Below are 17,423 nucleotides of genomic sequence, written 5' to 3'. Positions count from 1 at the left end.
TTGTTGATGGCAAATATTCATTCTTCTCTTTTGTCAATGAATGAACTGAGGTTTTGGGAAAGTGATAAACTCACAACTGCAAAGTGAAATAAGGTGGTGGTTAGGAATAAATCCCAGGATTAGGCCATAGATAGGAACTGCTTGATATTCTCCTGCAGAGGGACTCTGACCTGGGGAGTACTAGGTGCTGTGTGCACCTTTGTGATGTCTGGATGTGGGAAAAGTCAGGATCCTCCCTTGCCCAGAGTCCCAGGCAACCCGCCGGGGGGATTGTGAGGAAGTGGGGAAAGAAAGTGAAGTCTCTAATGCTCCGTTACTCATGAGCTAAACTTCCCCAAGTTAAAGAGCATTCTGGCTGCCCCTGTTCCCCTGTGCATTCGCTTTGTGTGCTTTAATATTTTCTAATTCTAAATACCGTGGGAGCGGTAGCAAATACCTTCACACGTTGGCTCCTTCCTACTTGGCATTAAGGTGTGGTCTAGGACAAACCAAATCATTTAATCACCACCTATAAATGTGTGCTAAATATCTCACAGGCCCTAATCCTGGACTCCCAAGTTAGGAGAACATAACCTCTGCCTGTAGCCAATCCCCCCTCATGATTTCCTGACCAACAAATCTCCCCAAAGAACAGGAAATGTGAACAAAAGCAAACTTAAATTAGTGTCTTTGAGTCTTGAAGCCACATTCTGTGGTATTCTGCTGATTTTCTTTGAACCCAAGCTGTGCAGATGGGCAGGTGTTAGTTATGTTGACTTAATGGTACTCTTCAAATGCTTATTAGATTCTCCTGTTACTTGCCAAGGGCTTTGTCTACATGATTTCATTTAACCCTTACGACAGTGGTATGAAGGTAGATATTATTTACCCATTTTTCAGGTGATAAAATGAAGGCTCTGCAAGGTTAAATAATTTGACCGTAGTCATTGAGCAAGTAAAGGGCAGAGTTTGGATATGTACTCATTTGACTTTGAAACTCTGCTCTTAAACACTAGCTAATACTAGTGTGACTTCCTGGACAACACTGCCCTTTCCAAGTCTTCATGCGAAGGCTCCTTTCGCTCAGTTAGACAAACAATGATAATATCCTTAGCCTGAATTTGAACTCGCCTTGTCTTCTCTAACTTCAATGCTTTATCAACTCATTGACACCACTGGTGAAAAAGAGTTGATTTACTTTTTCACTTGAAACTTTTTTTAAGAAAACCATAGCAGACAAAATCATATGTATTTGGCATTTGATGAAAAACATTATTTTTACTTGGTAGAAACTAAAAAAGAACCATTTTAATGACTTTTGAAAATCCAACTGGAAAGTGAACATACCAGTAAGATGTTCTTCATTGTTTTTAGCAAAGGACAAATACTTTATGTATAAAGACCTTCCAGATATGAAGCTGAGGTAGGACTAGGGAACGGAGGTACCTGAAGATATCGCAAGAAGGTAGAAGAGAATCGTGTTACTCTCTGAAGGAATAGCTTCTCGACCAATTCCTGACTATGGCTGGAAAGTGGAAGAAAGAAATGCCTGGAATGTCCAGGGTGGAAGAAAAGTGATTTCTTTCCCTTTTCCCTATTCCATAGTGGTTGGAAGATAAGCTTTATTATCATATTTAGCAGAGTTGGAATCCCCAATTCTACCACCTATCAGCTTGGGTGACCTTAACTCATTTATGAAAATAGGATAATAGTAGACCCCTCAGTGTTGCTGAGGAAAGGCTAAGTTATGCCTTAGTAACAAACACAAAATATCAGTGGCTCAAACAATAAAAATTTCTCACCCATGCTATATGCCCAACATGGGTCAACAGAAGTTGTCTCTAACTTCACCACCTTATGATGTTACCTGCTGTTCCAGTTTGCTAGAGCTGCCATTATGCAAAATACCAGAAATGGATTGGCTTTTATAAAAGGGATTTCATAGGTTACAAATTTACAGTTCTAAGGCCGAAAAAGTGACCATATTAAGGCATCAACAAGAGGACACCTTCACTGAAGACCAGCTGATGGTGTCCGGAACACCTCAGTCAGCTGGGAAGGCATGTGGTTGGCGTCTGCTTGTCCTTTGCTCCCGGGTTGTGTTCAAAATGGCTTTCTCCAGAATGCCTCTGGGCATCTGTCTTAGCTCCTTTCTCTCAGCTCCTCTGTGTCCTTGCTGGTTTCTCCCAGGATGTTTCTAAGTGTTTGAGGGTCCTTTCTTAGCTTCTCCTTGGCAAACTCTGGGCTTTATCTCTTAGCTTAGCATCTGCAAACGTCCTTCTGTCCGCATCTCTAAGCATCAGTAAGTGTCCTTGTTGGCTCTTGAGTTCTCTTAAGTGTTCCAGTGAACCAATCAAGACCTACCCTGAGTGGGTGGGGGCCACACCTCCATGGAAATAATTTAATCAAAGGTATCACCCACAGTTGGGCGAGTCACATCTCCATGGAAACAGTCAAGAGGTTCCACCCAACAAGATTGGGTTAAAAGATCATGACTTTTGTGGGGGACATAATATATCCAAACTGGCATACCTGCTCAACACAAGGCTTTAGGGTCCACCATTACAGGAGGAAAGAGTACCAATTCTTAGATGATTGTACATGGAAGTGACACATACACCACTTCTGCTTAAATGTCATGGGCCAAAGCAAGTCATGTGACCATAACTAGCTTTAAGGAGACAACTAGAAATCTTGGGGAGCATGAGTAATACCTACCCCTAGCATACCTTCCCTTTAGGGTTATTGTAGGGTTAAATGTTAATTAATATTGTTGTGATTTATTTCAAGTACTCATAAGGGTCCCAGGCATTAGGAGATGAAAAAGATGACCAACACTGATTGCATCCCTGACTTGAAGCAGTTCAGGGTTTAATGGAAAGAACAAAATTAAACCAAGAGCCAAAATATAATAAGAGCTTGAAGCCCTGAGAACTATGCTTTAAGAGAACAGACAAGGGTATGGGGGAGGGGTCTTCATGGAAAGCTTCACTGTGACAGTGACATTCCTGAGTTCTGACAAAATGAGTGGGAGTTGACATGGTGAAGAATAGGGAGAAGGTCAATCCAGGTAAGGGAAACACCCCACACCAAGGCAAGAGGCATGAGAGTGCATAGTGAGTACTTTCTGGGATTGGTGGGAGGTGATGTTGGAGAGGTAGGCAGTCCCCAGACTATGGAAGACCTTCTGTCTATGTTTTTGGAATGTTTTTTTAATTGAAGGATAACTGATGTGCCCAACAGTGGATCTTGATGGGGGCAGTATGGTGTGGTGGAAGGTCCTTTATCCTAGTCCTATAATCTGCTTAATACGCTTGTTGAATAAATGATGCTTATTGGCTATGTGACCTTTGGCATCTCAGAGTCTCCTGCCTTCATCTGTAAATGAAATAGCTGAACTAGGTAAACTTTGAGGTTCCTTCACACGTTACTTCAGTTCGAGGAATGTGATTCAGATATGTACCCTCCAGGGTGCATCAACCCCAGGAAGCCAGTTTGACTGGATAATTTTACCCCATGGCCTAGTTTCCTCAAACACCATTCCTGTTTGGCTACAGGCTTGAATTAGTTTTCAGGGGCAGCACACCTTTCTGGTACAGGTAATTAATTAATGACTATAAAAGTATAATGCTCATGTTGAGTATGTAAATTCAGGCACTGCCAAGCTTATTCTTTGGGTTTCAAAATTTGTAACCTAGGGGAACATGTATTTCTCACATTTTTAAGGTCTTCCACATCTTAGAAATACTGATTTGATTCAAAACACATTGTACTCTTGTACTACTTACAGGTGCCAAATACGGATTCTGACCCAAGTATTGAGTGTGTGACTTTCAGAAAACAGCCTTATATCTGGTACTTTATCAAGACATTATAATCATTGAGAAGTTGAAAGTGAGGATGGAATTGAGGTAGGACCAATAAAGATGCAAAAATCACATGAAGAGAATTTGGGCAGGTGAAGTGCAATTCAGAACCAGAGAAATTATATGGTGTCTGTGAAGTGGACATATTGGGTCTCTGAGTTCGCAGAACAACTTTGTTATACCAAAGTAAGTCCTAAAATCTGAAACCAACCAGATTTTCATGTACTTGGACTTAAAGAGTAATAATTATTTCCAACAATGTTAATATGAATAATAGCATTATCGTGATCAAAAGTGGATTTACTGTGACACTAATGAAAGTTAAGCTTTAGCCTCCCTCTCTTGCTTGGATTCCTTCTAAGGCCCTATACCTAATTTTGTTTTCATATATCTTTTTCTTTTTCTTAAAGAGGGGTGGACCCTAAATTGTATAAGCGGATCTGTGTGGAGAACAGTGTTTGGAAGTTAGGAAGGTGTAGTTAAGGGTAGAGGTTCTGGAGTTGGAGTGACCTGAGTTCAAGTCTCAGCTCAGCCATTGGCTAACTGGGTTAATTTAGGCAAATTACTTATGTGTAAGTATCCTCATGTGTCAAAGGAGGATAAGGATAATACCTTTTTGATAGGTTTGTTTTAAATATAGAAAAGGTCATGCAGAAGTATACAGTTAATTTTGATTATTGCTGATTTATCTTTCCATTTTGAGTAAGAGGAGAGTCTGGGTTTAGTCATAGGTGACTTGAGTAGTGAATTAGTCCCCTTAGGGCAAGTGTCATGCTTTACTGGTCTTTGAATCCCTTTCCCTACATCTCCCTACTAGTCAGCGTGAAGCTACTCACAATAAAGATATTTACACAGAGAGAACCTGAACAAGACTGTAGAAATGGATTGTCTTTTCTTGGACTTTCTTATATGGGACATTTTATTGGGAGAAGATGGGCTGGTAAGATTTGGAGCATATTGGTAAATTCTGAGTGTACTGGTAAATTCTGAGGCTGGGTGACTGTAAGCCATGAGGTCCCTGGAATGGGCAGACAAGTCACTTCCCAGGAATGCTTACCCTCTGTAGTGACAGTGATGCACCCCTGAGAAGGAGAATGCTGGATTTGTAGCAGATCTGTGCAAAAAGCCCTATAGAGAAAGAAAGAAACACAGGGCAGTGGAAAAGCCCTCTAAAGGCTTATGTTTTTCAGAGCTTTGGAACTCAAGTGGTAATGTCTGGGTCACTGATGAGGCTGCTCCCAAAATAATTCCCTGATTCCTCGCCAAAACAGAGGGCTTCCCTCCACCCCCTTTACTATTAACACAGCATGTCGAATGCCCGGCAGTCCCAGAATACTTTGCACTCTTGGCCAGCCAGTCTTATTTCTAATTCCATTGCTTTTTTAAAGTGGTGAAATTATTCTCTTTTAACCGGGCCAACCGCCGAGAAGTTGGGGGTGGGGCTTGGTCTTCCAGATGGAAAGATTCTATTCTGGTTTTCATTGTTTTAGCATGTCACAGTTCAGATCCCTACTTTCAAGGCAATCTTCTTTCTTTAAAAAAAAAAAACAAAAAAACAAACCATGTAAACACTATGTGCCAAACAGCTCCCACTTAAAATAATACCTTTAATCCCATACATGGCTGCCAGGAGGTTCATCATTCAAATTCCCCTTTAAGAGAAACTGCTACAAGGAAGTTTGACCACCTCCAGCTGCTGCACTGAGCACAGTGGAGACGTTAGAACTGGGCCATTTTTGCCTGACTTGTGATTTCTCCAAAAGGCAGTCTTTGCTCTGGGACTCCTAGATGGCCAGGTGGAGAAGATCTCAAAGCTGCAGCTGTCTTTTGCTCTTCCAACCGAATTATTCCTTCCTTCCTTCCTTCTTTCCTTTCACAGTGTCCGACCTGCCTCACTGTCTGAAGGCTCTCCATGCCTATTGCTGCACCCTCTCTCCTTTATCCTTCACAGGCATTCTCCCCTTTCCATTTAGTTCAGTCCTGGTGTCTGATTCCAGAGGACCCAGATGAACTCACTAAGTTTTTTTTGTTTTTTGTTTTTTTTTTAATTTTAAATTCAGTTTTACTGAGATATATTCACATACCATACAGTCATCTATGATGTACAATCAGCTGTTCACAGTACCATCATTAGTTGTGCATTAATCACCATAATCCATTTTTGAACATTTTCCTTATACCAAAAAGAATCAGAGTAAGAAAAAATAAAAATAAAAAAGAACACCCAAATCGTATCCCCCATCCCACCCTAGTTTTCATTTAGTTTTTGTCCCCATTTTTCTACTCATCCATCCATACACTGGATAAAGGGAGTGTGATCCACAAGGTTTTCACAATCACACTTTTACCCCTTGTAATCTATGTTATACAATCATCTTCAAGAGTCAAGGCTACTGGGTTGGAGTTTGGTAGTTTCAGGTATTTACTTCTAGCTATTCTAATACAATAAAACCTAAAAAGTGTTATCTATCTAGTGTGTAAAAATGTCCACCAAAGTGACCTCTTAACTCCATTTGAAATCTCTCAGCCACTGAAGCTTTATTTTGTTTCATTTCGCATCCCCCTTTTGGTCAAGAAGATGTTCTCAATCCCATGATGCTGGGTCCAGATTCATCTCCAGGAGTCATATCCTGCATTGCCAGGGAGATTTACACCCCTGGGAGATGGGTCCCGTGTAGGGGGAGGGCAGTGAGTTCACCTGCCAAGGTGGCTTAGCTAGAGAGAGAGAGAGCCACATCTGAGCAACAAAGAGGCACTCAGGGGGAGACTCTTAGGCACAATTATAAGCAGGTTTAGCCTCTCCTTTGCAGTAACAAACTTCGTAGGGGCCAGCCGCAAGACAGAGGGCTCAGCATGTCAAGGCATCAGTCCCCAATGTCTGTGAGAACATCAGCAACAATCCAGATGAGGAAGTCCAACACCTCCGCATCCTCCCCCTGCTCCTCAGGGGGGCCCCAAATATGTATATTTTTATTTTCTGCCCAAATTACTTTGGGATGTGTTGCTATTTCACTCTAACCTATACAGACCTGCCATATCTCACTTCCTGTTCAAAGTTCCATGTAATTGTAGTGTTTGAACAAACTCACTGTAGACGTTATATTGTCTAGAAAATATAGATCTTACACCAAATAAACATTTCTTCCCTTGGTCTCACATGGAAGTTAAAGTTTTAAAACACAGTCAGTTTCAACCTTTACCCTTTGGCCCGATTTGCCTTAGTCTTAACCAGATCTGCTTCATTCATATCTCTAATTGAAGTCTGGGCTCTTTTTCAGCGTTTTTTTTTTTTCCTTTAACAGTTGCTATATGTGCTAATACATTCATATCTGCCATGTTCTAGCTCCGAGTTTCAGGTGTCACACAGATACCCAATGTTCCAGAGGCCAATCAGATTATACACCAAGGGATCAACATCTCAGAGTTTGGAGACAGCCATTACAATTCAGGAATAGATATGACTGCTGTAAGAGCTTACAATCTAGGGACCATTACAATAATCATTTCCCTGTTAGGCTGTGCTCTAAGATTCAATTCTGAGTTTACGTATTGTAGTGAGTCCATATCGGTGAGGCATTATAGTGTTTGCCTTTGTTTCGGCGTACTTCACTCAAAATGCTGTCTACAGGTTCCATTCACCTCCTTGTGTGTCTCACAACTTCACTCCTTCTTGTAGGTGCTCAGTATTCCATCATATGCATACATCACGGTTCACCATTCTGTTCCTCAGTGTACCCTTGGGCCACTTCCACCTGCTGTAAATCATGAATACTGCCTCCATAAACACCAATGTGCAAATGTCCATTCATGTCCCTGCTCTGAGATCTTCCAAGTACATACCCCATAATGAGGTTGCAGGACCTTATGGCCCCCACGTACTTAGCTTCTTGTGGAGCCACCACACTGACCTCCAGAAAGGCTACACCATTTTGCCTCCTCATCAACAGTAAATAGGTACATCCCTCTCTCCATGTTTTCTTCAGCACTTTTACCCCTATTTATATTTTTTCCCTACAATTTTATAGAGCTATAGTCACATACCATACAATTATCCACAGCGTACAATCAGTTGTTCACAGTATCATCATATAGTTCTGCATTTATCACCACAGTCAGCCCTTGAATATATTGATTACTGTGAAAAAGGTTTTTTTGGTGAATAATAAAAAAGTTAAGGAAAAAGAAAAATAAAGTGTCATACAATACAATATATTAGTAAGGACAGAAAACAACACCACTACCCAGAATCCCATATCCCTCCCTTGTATCTCCTTCTCATACACATTTAACATTGGTATATTGCCTTTGTTACACTTAATGGAAGCATATTACAATGTTACTGTTGACCATAGACTCCAGTTTGCTTTGATTATGTTTTTTTTTCCCAAATACCATCCCTTTTTCAACACTTTGCATGGTTGACATTCATTTGTTCTCTCACATGTGAGAACATTTTTATATTTGTACATTTAGTAGCAGTCATTGGCTACTCCAGTTTTTGCCAAGTTATGCAGTCCCAGTCTTCATCATCTATCATTACCTCTGGTGTCGTACATTCCCCTATCCCACCTCTTTCAGCCTTACTCACAGACATTTCTGTTCAATGTACTTAAAATATTGTGCTACCATCACATGGTATTATGCTATCTATTTCTGGATCTATACAAGCAGTCCTGCTGAACATTCTATACTCCTTCAGCATCAAATGCCTGATCTCTACCCTCTTTCTATCCCCTGGTAGCCTATGTTCTCAGCTTTTAACTCTCAAAGTTTGCTCACTAATGTTCATATTAGAGAGACCATACAGTATTTGTCCTTTTGCTTCTGGCTAACTTCACTCAATATAATGTCCTCAAGGTTCATCCATCTTATTGTATGTTCCATGTCTTTGTTGTGTCTTACTGCTGCATAATATTCCATCATGTGTATATACCACAGTTTGTTTATCCACTCGTCCATTGATAGACATTTGGGCTGCTTCCATCTCTTGGCAATCGTGAATAATACCACAATAAACATCAGTTTGCAAATGTCTGTTTGTGTCTTAACTTTCAGTTCCTTTGAGTATATACCTAGCAGTGGAATAGCTGGGTCATATGGCAGATCTATACTTAGCTCCCTGAGGAACCTCCACACTGTCTGCCAGAGTGGTTGCACTGTTCTGCATTCCCACCAGCAATGAATAAGTGTGCCTCTTTCTCCACATCCTCTCCAGCACTTGTAATTTTCTGTTTTTTTTTTTTTTTTTTTTTTTTTTTATAATGGCCATTCTGGTAGGTGTGAGATGATATCTCATTGTGGTTTTGATTTACATTTCCCTAATAGCCAGTGAAGTTGAGCATTTTTTCATATGTTTTTGAGCCATTTGTATTTCCTCCTCAGAAAAGTGTCTGTCCATGTCTTTTGCCCATTTTTTAATTAGGTTGTTTGTCTTTCTGTTGTTGAATTGGAGTATTGCTTTATGTATTTGGGATATTAAACCCTTATCTGATATGTGGTTTCCAAATATTGTCTTCCATTGTGCAGGCTGCCTTTTTTACTTTTTTAACAAAGTCCTTTGATGTACAAAAGTATTTGATTTTGAGGAGATCCCATTTGTCTATTTGTTATTTGGTTACTTGTGCTTTGGAAGTAAAGTCTAGGAAACTACCTCCTATCACAAGATCTTTAAGATACTGCCCTACGTTTTCTTCTAAGAGTCTCATGGTCTTAGTGCTTATGTTTAGGTCTTTGGTCCACTTGGAGTTAATTTTTGTATAAGGTGAGGAAGGAGTCCTGTTTCGTTCTTTTGGAAATGGATATCCAGTTCTCCAAACACCATTTGTTGAAGAGGCTGCTCTGTCCAGTTGCTTTGGCTTGACTGCCTTATTAAAGATTAATTGCCCATAGATTCCAGAGTCTATTTCTGAACACTCAATTTGATTCCATTGGTCGGTATCTCTGTCCTTATGCCAGTACCATGCTGTTTTGAGAACTGTAGCTTTGTAATATGCTTCAAAGTCAGGTTACGTGAGACCTCCCACTTTGTTCCTCTTTCTCAAGATATTTTTGGCTATTTGGGGCACCTTGCTCTTGCAAATAAATATGGTTATTGGTTTTTCTATTTCTGCAAAGAAAGTTGTTGGGATTTAATTGGTATTGCATTGAGTCTATAAATCAGTTTAGGTAGAGTTGACATCTTAATTATATTTAGTCTTCCAATCCATGAACACGATACGTTCTTCCATTTTTTTAGGTCCTGTTCAATTTCTTTTAGCAGTTTCTTGTAGTTTTCTTTGTATAGGTCTTTTGTGGCTTTTGTTAAGTTTATTCGTAAATACTTGATTCTTTTGGTTGCTATTGTAAATGGAATTTTTTTTAAATTTCTTGCTCTTGTTGCAAATTACTTGTGTATAAGAACACTACAGATTTTTGCATGTTGATCTTGTAGCCTGCCACTTTGCTGTATTCACTGATTAGCTCTAATAGTTTTGCTGTAGATTTTTCTGGATTGTCTACATATAGAATCATGTCATCTGCAAACAGTGAAAGTTTTACTTCTTCCTCTCCAATTTGGATGCCTTTTATTTCTTTTTCTTCCCTAATTGCTCTAGCTAGAACTTCCAGCACAATGTTGAATAACAATGCTGACAGTGGGCATCCCTGTCTTGTTCCTGATCTTAGAAAGAAAGCATTCAATCTCTCCCCATTGAGTACAATGTTAGCTGTGGGTTTTTCATATATTGCCTTTATCATATTGAGAAAGTTCCCTTTTATTCCTATCCTTTGAAGTGTTTTCATCAAGAAAGGATGCTGAATTTTGTCAAATGCCTTTTCTGCATCAATCGAGATGATCGTGTGGTTCTTTTGCTTTGATTGATTGTGGTGTATTACATTAATTGATTTTCTTGTTTTGAACCAACGTTGCATACCTGGGATAAACCCCACTTGGTTGTGGTGTATAATTCTTTTAATATGCTGCCAGATTCTATTTGCAAGTATTTTGTTGAGGATTTTTGCATCTATATTCATTAAAGAGATTTGTCTATAATTTTTTTTTTTTGTATTATCTTTGTCTGATTTTTGTATTAGAGTGATGTTGGCTTTATAGAATGAGTTGGGTAGCTTTCCCTGCTCTTCAATTTTTTTTTTGAAGCGTTTGAGCAGCATTGGTATTAATTCTTTGTTGAATGCTTGGTAGAATTCACATGTGAAGCCATCTGGTCCTGAGCTTTTCTTTTTTGGGAGCTTTTTGATGACTAACTCAATCTCTTTGCTTGTGATTGGTTTGTTGAGGTTGTCTATTTCTTCTTAGGTCAATGTTGGTTATTCTTTTCTAGGAAGTTGTCCATTTCATGCAAGTTGTCCAGTTTATTAGCATATAGTTACTCATAGTATTGTCTCATTATCTCCTTTATTTCTGCAGGGTCAGTAGTTATGTTTCCTTTCCCATTTCTGATTGCATTTATTTGCATCAGCTCTCTCTCTCTCTCTTTTTTTTTATTAGCCTAGCTAGGGGTCCATCAATTTTTGTTGATTTTCTCAAAGAACCAGCTTCTGGTTTTGTTGATTCTCTCTATTGTTTTCCTGTTCTCAGTTTCATTTATTTCTGTTCTAATCTTTGTTATTCCTTTCCTTCTGTTAGCTTTGGGGTTTATTTGCTGTTCTTTCTGTAGTTCTTCCAGGTGGACAGTTAATTCCTCAATTGTTGCACTCTCTTTTTTAATGTAGGCATTTAGGGCAATAAATTTCCCTCTTAGCACCACCTTTGCTGCATCCCATGTTTTGATATGTTGTGTTTTTATTGTCATTTGCCTCAAGGTATTTACTAATTTCTCTTGTAATTTCTCCCTTTACCAACTGGTTTTCTAAGAGTGTGTTGTTTAGTCTCCATATATTTGTGAAGTTTACAATCTTCTGCCTGTTATTTGTTTCCGACTTCATTCCATTATGATCTGAGATAGTTTTATAATATCAATATTTTTAAATTTGTTGAGACTTGCTTTGTGACCCAGCATGTGGTATATCCTAGAGAATGTTCCATGAGCACTTGAGAAAAATGTGTATCCTGCTGTTGTCGGGTGTAGTGTTCTATACATGTCCGTCAAGTCTAGTTCATTTATCATACAATTCAACATCTCTGTTTCCTTGTTGATCCTTTGTCTAGATGTTCTATTCATTGATGAGAATGGTGTATTGAAGTCTCCAACTATTATTGTGGAGTTATCTACTTCTCCTTTCAGTGTTCTCAGTGTTGGCCTCGTGAATTTTGGGGCACTCTGGCTTGGTGCGTAAGTATTTATGATTGTTATGTTTTCTTGATGAATTGACCCTTTTATTAATATATAGTGTCCTTCTTTGTCCTTTTAATTTTTTACTTTTGAAGTCTACTTTGATATTAATATAGCTACTCCCGTTTTTTCTTGTTGCTGTTTGCATGAAATCTCTTTTTCCAACCTTTCACTTTCAGCCTATTTTTGTCCTTGTGTCTAAGGTGAGTTTCTTTAGACAGCATATAGATGGGTCCTGTTTTTTAATCCATTCTGCCAGTCTGTGTCTTTTTATTGGGGAGTATAATCCATTAACATTTAGTGTTATTACTGTAAGGGCAGTAGTTTCTATCATTTTGTCTTTTGGATTTTATATGTCATGTCTATTTTTTCCTCTCTCTCTTTTTATCCTTTCTGATAATCTTCGTTTCTACACTCTTCTCCAAACCTCTTTCTCCTGTATTGACCTATCAGCCTGTAGCACTCCCTTTACTATTTCTGGTAGCACCAGTCTCTTATTCACGAACTCTCTCAGTGTCTGTTTTCTGGAAATATTTTAATCTCTCCCTCATTTTTGAAGGACAGTTTTGCCAGATATAGAATTCTTGGTTGGCAGTTCTTCTCTTTTAGTAACTTAAATATATCATACCACTGTCTTCTTGCCGCCATGGTTTCTGTGGAGAAATCTGTACATAGTCTTATAGAGTTTCCCTTGTATGTGATGGATTACTTTTCTCTTGCTGCTTTCAGAATTCTCTCTGTCTTTGACATTGGACAATTTAATCAGTAAGTGTCCTGGAGTAGGTCTATTGGGATCTATTCTGTTTGGGGTGTGGTGTACTGCTTGAATCTCTAATTTTCTGTTTTTGATAAGAGTTGGGAAATTTTCAGTGATATTTCTTCTATTATTCTTTCTGCCCCCTTTCCCCCCTCTTCTCCCTCTGGGACACCCATAACATGTATATTTGTGCATTTCATGTTGTCACTCAGCTCCCTAAGACCCTGCTCATATTTTTCCATTCTTTTCACCATCTGTTCTTTCATGTGTGTGAATTCAGATGTCTGGTCTTCCAATTTCGCTGATCATTTCTTCTGCCTGTTCAAATCTACTGTTATATCCCTTCATTGTCTTTTTTGTCTCCTCCATTATGCCCTTCATTCCCATAAGTTCTGTCATGTGCTTTTTCAAGCTTATGAATTCTTCCTTATGGTCATAGTGTCTTCCTTATATCCTTCATCTCATTTGCTTTGTCTTCCCTCAGTTCATTGACTTGATTTTTGAATTGATTTAGCTTTGTTTGAACATCTCCAATAGTTCTTCCTTCAGTTCATTGAATAGATTTAGCAATAATTGCTTTAACTCCTATGCCTCAGTTGAACTATTAATTTGTTCCTTTGGCTGGTCCATATTTTCATGTTTCCTAGTATGGCTCGTTGTTGTAAGCTGTCTAGGCATCTGCTTTCTTGATTAGTTTATTCTGGAGCTAGTTTTCTCTCTTTTACTTAGGGTTTTCTTGTTGGTTGGCTTTGTTCTCTAACCCTTGGTGTTCAGTTCAGCCTATTCCAGACCTTTAACTTAGATTCTGTTTAGTTGATCAGAGTTTTTCACCTCTTGTTTTCTGTTTCTTGCCCTGCCTCTATGTAGTCTTCTTGTGTGATGGTCTCCTCAGATATGGTCAACCCCAATCAGGTTTTCCCAGTCCGGAGAGGCCCAGATCTCAGGAGGAGGGTATGGAGTTTCTTTGAGAATGAGACCCCCTTGTGAGGACTTTAGACTCTGTGCTTCTCCTATGCTGTCCAGTAGGTAGCGCTTGCCAGCCTGCAGTTACCCCACCCGTGTAAGGAGGTCGTGAGCCTTTAGTTCTCCTCGTGACCCTGACCCTGTTGGGGGTGTGGCTGACTGAAGCTGGTTTCTGAATTCCAGTCCCAGGGGTCTGAGTTCCCAGAAGGAGGGCTGCCACTGGAACTTGACCACACCCCCTTTTCTTGGGAAGTTATGGTGTTTAGCGAATTTTCTCCACCACTAGAATTATTGCTTTGTCTCTTGGAGCTATCTTAGCTCTGCTCTTGCCTTGTCCCAAATTGCAAGTATTTGAGGCTTTCTGTAATGGGCTCCTTAGAATAATTTTTTAGAAAAAGAAAAATATTACAAAAAAAAAAAAAAAAGGAAAGAAAGAAAAAGAAGGGCCCAGTATGAACTATTTAAAGTCCTTGCAGATCTAATGGGCTTCTGAAATGCTAAGAGATAAGAGGTTGAGGGCCATTAAGGAACAATTCAGAAAGCAGAGAAACCGGCTCTTCAGACAAGGGTCCTTGCCCCCTGGATTTGCATCTGTGCCTGATTCTGTTTTAGTCCTGCCTTTCTCTTTATTATGTTCACCTGAACTCCAAAAAGTCTCTTTTTTTATTTTTTTTTATTTTTTATTTTTTTATTTTTTTTTCCTGTTTTTGCTAGCCTCATCTCCTCTCCGCTGGGCTGACTGCTCCTAGATTCTCCGGTGTCTGGTCTCAGTCTATCTATGTTTGGAGTTCTTGGTCAGCAGTCTGAGTTTTCAGTCAGAGCTGCAACTGTAGTTCTCCCTCCTGGTTCCCAGCACCAACGGCCCCTCCTCCCTGGCAGGGAGGGGTATGGGTCCCCTGACCATGAGAACTTACAGATTTCGCCGATCTCAGCTGTTGCATGCATTCATGAGTTTTGTTTGAAGTATGCCCAAAGTCGAATTGCTCTGTGGTGTCCAGTCCACACAGTTCCTGGCTTTCTACTAACTGCCCTGGAGGAGTAACTAAAACCCACACCTCACTATTCTGCCATCTTGCCCCACACTTGTAAGTTCTATTTTTAATGAATTACAAATCTCACAGCATGAACACCCTGGCTGCTTGGTGGATATTTGAGGACACATTGCTGCAAACCCAAGATGCAGAGTATAAGCAGTTCTGTAAAACACAAGTTGTGGTTGGGATCCTGGAGGCAAAAACCATTGATGCATAGTCTGAGTTCATCTGGGAAGACTGTATAACCTACAAATCATAGACATCTGAACAATAAAATCAACCTTCAAAATGGGAGGTGTGGGCACATATTTTTTGAAAGATGACAACAATGGAAGGGCTCCAAGGCCTGAGAAGAAGGGAGGAGGAAGAGGAGAATGGAGATCAGGCGATGGACCTTGAGAAGGGGCATGATCCAATGTCTTCCTGAGGGGGCTGAGAGGCCACTCTTAAAAGGGATGAGAGAGAGGAGAAACTAAGATGGCGGCTAGCTGAGATAGGGTGAAAAAAATGCCTCCATGAAAAACACTAGCTAAAAACCAGAAAGTGACCTAGAATACTGGTTACAGTGATGCGCCAGCTGGATGAGGGCTCCTAGCTCCAGAGGGGCCGTATACATGGTGAAACTGGGAGTTGGCATTCTGAAACGAGTGAGTAAGCTGGCTGGAAGACCTGCAGCTGTGTGGTGGGCTGGGGAAGCCAGGGTTCAGCATTTGGAGACCAGCTGGCTCTTTAAAAAAAAAAAAAAAAGCGGCTCCAGCAGCAATTGTGGGCGCAGTAAAACACAGCAGGAGGGGGCTGGGCTGGCCTCTTGGTGTCTGGCCAGGACGATAGCCCGCAACAGATATCCTTGGGTTCGTGGGAACGGAGGGGAGAGCCGGAAGCAGAAAGAAACCCCGCGGCTTGCAGCTGGCTCCCTGGAGGGCTGGATAAACTCCTGCCTGGGGCCGTGCCCACAGCCCAGAGCCCCGCCAGTTGTCCTGGAGCTGGGAAGGAGGAACTGTGCAAGGAGGAGGGGACTGAGACACCCTGTTCAGCCATTTTTGCTTCAGGCTAGGAGTGCACCGCTGCATGGCCCAGCGGCCCGGGGCTTCCCTTGTGGGACGGTGTGCACTGGTGACGTAGCACAGCATTCCCTCGGCTGAGCTCCTGGAGGAGTGCGGCTGGGAGGGGGGATCCGCTCGGAGAACCCAGGGACGCTACACCAAGTCCGGTGGTTTGTGGATCAGTGAGAGAGAGGGTCTGGGGCTGAACTGAAATGAAGGCTTAGACTCTTGTGGCGGCCTTGAATCTCCGAGATCCTGGGGGATTTGAACGTTAAAACTGCCCTTCCTCCCTGGCCACCCATACACACGCCCCACATTCAGGGCGGACGGCTCCAGCAACACACCCAAACTGAGTTCTCCAACTGAACCCACAGGAATCATTTCCCCACACACCACAGGAACAAGGTTGAGAACTGACTTGCGGGATATAGGTGACTCACAGACGCCATCTGCTGGTTAGTTAAAGTGTATGTCACCAAACTGTGTTCCTGAAAAATTAGATTGATATCCCTTTTTCTTTACAACTTGAAAGAACCCTATCAATCAAAACAAATGCCAAGAGGCCAAAAACAACATAAAATCTTAATGCATACAATAAAACCCGAAGATATGGAGAATCCAACTCCAAACACACAAATCAAAATATCGGAAGATACACTGTACCTCGCAAAATTAATCAAAGAACTACAATCAAGGAATGAAAACATGGCAAAGGATTTAAAGGACATCTAGAAGACCATGGCCCAGGATAAAAGTGAGATAAAGAAGACCCTCAAAGAGCATAAAGAAGACATTGCAAGAGTAAATAAAAAAATAGAAGATCTTATGGAAATAAAAGAAACTGTTGGCCAAATTAAAAAGACTCTGGATATTCACAATACAAGACTAGAGGAAGCTGAACAACATCTCAGTGTCCTAGAAGCCCACAGAACAGAAAATGAAAGAACAAAAGAAAAGAATGGAGAAAAAAATCGAAAAAATCAAAGTGGATCTCAGGGATACGATAGATAAAATAAAACGTCCAAACTTAAGACTCATTGGTGTCCCAGAAGGGGAAGAGAAGGGTAAAGGTCTAGAAAGAGTATTCAAAGAAATTCTTGGGGGAAACTTCCCCAACCTTATACACAATATAAATACACAATGCATAAATGCCCAGCGAACTCCAAATAGAATAAATCCAAATAAACCCACCCCAAGACATATTCTGATCAGACTGTCAAATACTGAAGAGAAGGAGCAAGTTCTGAAAGCAGCAAGAGTAAAGCAATTCACCACATGCAAAGTAAACAACATAAGACTAAGTAGTGACTACTCAGCGGCCACCATGGAGGCGAGAAGGCAGTGGCATGACATATTTAAAACTCCGACAGAGAAAAATTTCCAACCAAGAATACTTTATCCAGCAAAACTCTCCTTCAAATTTGAGGGAGAGCTTAAATTTTTCACAGACAAACAAATGCTGAGAGACTTTGCCGATGAAAGAGCTGCCCTACTTCAGATACTGAGGGGGG

The sequence above is a fragment of the Choloepus didactylus genome, chromosome 15 (assembly GCF_015220235.1).
Source record: "Choloepus didactylus isolate mChoDid1 chromosome 15, mChoDid1.pri, whole genome shotgun sequence".
NCBI lineage: Eukaryota > Metazoa > Chordata > Mammalia > Pilosa > Megalonychidae > Choloepus > Choloepus didactylus.
This window is presented reverse-complemented; position numbering follows the sequence as displayed.